Raw genomic sequence first — 5,239 nt, forward strand, 5'->3', positions numbered from 1 at the left:
TGCAGCCATCAAAAGGAATGAGATCTTGCCATTTGCAACGACGTGGATGGAACTGGAGGGTATTATGTTGAGTGAAATAAGTCAAACAGAGAAAGACATGTATCATATGATCTCACTGATATGAGGAATTCTTAATCGCAGGAGCAGGATTTTTTGGTAGAAATTGATTAGATGGTTTTAAAATATAAAAAAGCAATTTTTTGGTGGAGTCTTTCAGGTTTTCTACATAGAGTATTATGTTGTCTGCAAATAGTGAAAGGTTGACTTCCTCCTTGCTGATTTGGATGCCTTTTATTTCTTTTTGTTGTCTGATTGCTGTGCCTAGGACTTCCAGTACTATGCTAAATATTAATCGTGAGAGTGGACATCCTTGTCTTGTTCCTGACCGTAGAGGAAAAGCCCTCAATTTTTCCCCATTGAGGATGATTTTAGCTGTACGGTTTCCATATGTGGCCTTTATGATGTTGAGTTATGTTCCTTCTATCCCTACTTTCTTGAGGATTTTACCCTAGAATAGCAAAAAAAAAAAAAATGTTTTTTTCACACAGAACAAAGTTGGAAAACTTACACATCTGAGTATAAGATTACTATAAAGCTAGTAAATCAAGACAGTATGGTATTGGCATAAGAAAGACATAAGTATCAGTGGAACAGAATGGAGACTCCAGAAATAGATCCACACTCGTATGGCCAATTGATATCTGACAGTGTTACAGTAATCTGATGTGGAAAGATCAACTTTTCAAAAAAAAATGGTGGTGGGATAACTGAATACTCCTATGGAAAAAAATAATAACTTTGATCTTTATCTTACACCATTCATAAGAAATAATTCAAAAGCGATAGTAGACCTAAACATAAGAATTGAACTATAAAACTTCTAGAAGAAAATATGAGAGAAAATCTTTTTGATCTTGGATTAGACAAAAAATTCTTAGATAAGACAAGGAACCACAAAACACAAGAGAAAAATGGTATATTTGACTTTATCAAAATTAAAAACATGTGCTCTTTAAAAGACACTGTTCTGAAAATGACAAGACAAGCCACAGATTGAGAGAAAATATTTGCAAACTACATCAAAGAAAAGGACTTGATTCCAGAATAAAGAACTCAAACTCAAAAATAAGACAAACATTGAATTAAAAAAATGGGTCAAAAAAGATATAAAGAAAGTCGACAAGCACAAGATGTTCAACATCATGTCATTTAAAAAAATGCAAACCGAAACTATTATGAGAGCATTACACACACACTGGAATGGCTAAAATTTTTAAAAACTGAGCAAACTAAGAGTTGATAAGAATGCGGAATATATTAGTTTGCTAGGGTTGCCATAACAAAGCACTACAAACTATGTAGCTTAAACAACAGAAATTTACTGTCTCACAGTTCTGGAGGCTAGACCAGGGGTCTGAGATTAAGGTGTCAGTAGGGTTAGTTGCTTCTCAGGGCCATAAAAGAGTATTCCATACCTCTCCCCTAAGTTCTGGTGGTTTGCTGTCAATCTTTGGCATTCCTCAGAATATAGAAAGATCACCCCAATCCGTGTCTTTAATTTCACATAACATTCTCCCTGTGTCCCTCTGTGTTCAAATTTCTTTTTTTTTAAGGACACCAGTCATGTTGAATTAGGGCCCACCATAATAACCTCATCTTAACTAATACATCTGCCACAACCCTATTCCTAAATAAGGTCACACTGTGTGGGTTAGAACTTCAACATATGAATCTTGAGAGAACACAATTCAACCCATAACATGGAGCAATGAAAGTCTCATGCATTGCTTATGGAAATGAAAAGTGGTACAGTCACATCAGCAATTTCTTATAAATTTAACTATATACTTAGTATATGACCTAGAAATTGCATTCTTAGGATCAGCACAAGAGACATTAAAAACATATGTCCACACAAAGACTTGTATGCTAATGTTCATAACAGCATTATAACAATAGCCCAAATCTCGAAACAATCCAAATGTCCATGAACATGTAAATTATAAACAAAATATGGTATATTAATAGTGATGAAATATTACTCAGCAATAAAAAGGAGTTTACTGATACTATAAACAACTTAAATGAATCTTCAAGAAGTGCTAAGTGAAAGAAGCCAAACAAAAGACTACATGTTTTGTAATGTCATTTATTTGAAGCTCTAGAAAAGACAGAACTATAGTAACAGAAAGCAGATCAATGGTCATCTGAAGCCAGAGATAGGGATGGAGAATGACTGCAAAGGGGCATGGGGAAACTTTCTGGGGTGATGTGGAGGTTCTAAATCTTGATAGTGGTGACAGCTGCAATATATATATTTGCCAAAATGTATGTTCTATTGTATGTAAGTATATTTCAATATGTTTCTTTAAAAAATAGTACCACATTTGGGGCTCTTGGGTGGCTCAGTTAAATAAGCATCCAACTCTTAGTTTTGGCTCAGGTCATGATCTTAGGGACATGAGATTAAGCCCTCAATCATAAGATTGAGCCCTGCATCAGGCTCTGTGCTGAGCGTGGAGTCTGCTTGAGTTTCTCTCTCCCTCTCCCTCTGTTCCTCCCCACCCCATGCTCTCTCTCTTGGATAAATAAATAAATCTTTAAAATAAATAAATAAAAATTAAAAATAGTACCACATTCTAAAATATTAAGAATTAAAAGATGCTTTTATTCTCTAATAAACATGACAACACACACAAGTTATTTTACTTAATACAAACATATATAAAACATGTATCAAGCAGTGTACTGCAGTGGAACAAGAACAGGTTTTTTAATCCAGACATATCTAGGAACACAGCTCAGTTCTTCTATTCTGTTTTTGAGCTGACTACTCTCTGAGCCACAATTTCCTCATCTGTAAAACACACTTCATAGTATGGCCTTCTAAGTCCCAGGAAAAGTTCTATTACAAAGCACCTGATATTATCCTCTATGTAGTCACATAAATAGCATGAGGTTTCTTAGAAATACCCATACTGGAGTAATATTTTGTATAGTCAGCTTATTGGGTAATGATATAATTTATGATGACTATTCTTCAGAGATGCCTTTGAAATCTGGATTGTTCTTTTTTTTTTAAGATTTTATTTATTTATTTGACAGAGAGAGACACAGCAAGAGAGAGAGCACAAGCAGGGGGAGTGGGAGAGGGAGAAGCCGGCCTCCCTCTGAGCAGGGAGCCCGACACGGGGCTCCATCCCAGGACCCCGGGATCATGACCTGAGCCAAAGGCAGATGCTTAACGACTGAGCCACCCAGGCGCCCCAGAATCTGGATTGTTCTTCAGTAATCACTTAGTTTATCTCTGTGGCAAACTTAAAGGTAAGTTTATAATTGCATCATTAGAAGTTCCATTTGGCCACAAAAGAAATCCTCTCTGGCAAATAGCCTTTAGCACATATGAGTACTTAAGAAGATAAAATATGATTACCTCTATCTACTAAAGCCAATATTATTAATGATATGTTTCAATTGTATGTACTTTTCTAATGGAGATAAAAATAATTTATACAATATTGGCATCTAACCAACAATTAACTGTATTATAGCTCCAATTCTTCAGCTCTCCTTGCATTCACAGCCTTTGTCATCTGACTTTTGACCTCTTATCAAAAGGTGTAGTTTTTTCTTATGCTGTACACAAAAATAAACTCAAAATGGATTAAAGACCTAAATCGAGACCTGAAACCATAATTCTCCTAAAAGAAAACATAGGCAGTAATCTCTTGAGAATTGGCCTTAGCAGCATTATTTATGGATATGTCTCCTCAGGCAAGGAAAATAAAAGCAAAAATAAACAATTGGGAGAACATCAAAACAAAAAGCTTTTACATAGTAGAGGAAACCATCAACAAAACAAAAAGACAACCTACTGGAGGAGAATATATTTGCAAATGATATATCTAATAATATGCAAAATATATAAAGAATTTATACAACCCAACACCAAAAAACCCAACAATCCAATTAAAAAATGGGCAGAGGACCTGAATAGATATTTTTCCAAAGAAGACATATGGATGGTCAACAGATTCATAAAAAGATACTCAGCATCATTAATCATCAGGGAAATGCAAATCAAAATGACAATGAGATATTACCTCCTAGCATTCAGATATGGCCAGTATCAAAAAGACATGAAATAACAAGTGTTGGTGAAGATGTGGAGAAAAGGAAACTCTTGTGCGCTGTTAGTAGGAATGTAAATTGGTGCAGCCACCATGGAAAACAGTATGGAGGTTCCTCAAAAAAATTGAAAATAGAACTGTCATATGATCCAGTAATTCCACTAGTGGGTATTTACCCAAAGAGAAGGAAAGCCTAATTCGAAAAGGTATTATGCACCCCTATGTTTATTGTAGCATTACTACAATAGCCAAGATATGGAAGCAATCCAAGTGTCCATCAATAGATGACTGGATAAAGAAGATATAGCATATATATATATATGTATACATATATATATATATATATATATACATGATGAAATATTACTCATCCATAAAAAAGAATGAAATCTTGCCATTTGTGACAGCATGGATCGACCTAGAGGGTATTATATTAAGTGAAATAAGTGAGACAGAGAAATACAAATACCTTAGGACTTCACTTATGTGTGGCATCTAAAAACAAAATAAATGAACAAATAAAAAACCAGACTCTTAAATACAGAGAACAAACTGGTGATTGCCAGACAGGGGGGGAGTATATCCCATCCCACCCATAAAGTATATCCCACAAAATAGGTGAAGGGGATTAAGAGGCATAAACTCATGGTTGTAAGGTAAACAAGTCATGCAGATGAAAAGTACAGCACAGGGAATACAGTCAATAATACTGTAATAATATTGAATAGTGACAGATAGTTACAACATGTCATGGTGAGCACTGAGTAATATATAGAATTCTTAAATCACTATGTTGTACACCTGAAACTAATATAACATTGTATGTCAGCTATACCTTAATAATATTTTTTTAAAACTTAATATTTTTCTACCCTTTGATTCTGAGCATGACTGTGTCATTTCCTTTGGCAAATGAGATTATAAAAGACATTATATAAATGAGGCTTGTAAAAACACTTGTTTGTGCTTTCATGTCCCTGCCATAGTCATAAAAATATGCATCAGTCAACCTACAGATAGAAGAGAAACATATGATCAGAGTTGATCTCCACCTATCATCCCCGCCAGGCCAGTCTAGATCAGCCAAAGGCAGCTGACACCCCAGTGAG

This window comes from Leptonychotes weddellii, chromosome 9, assembly GCF_054177405.1.
Source record: "Leptonychotes weddellii isolate Sample4059 chromosome 9, ASM5417740v2, whole genome shotgun sequence".
Classification (NCBI taxonomy): Eukaryota; Metazoa; Chordata; class Mammalia; order Carnivora; family Phocidae; genus Leptonychotes; species Leptonychotes weddellii.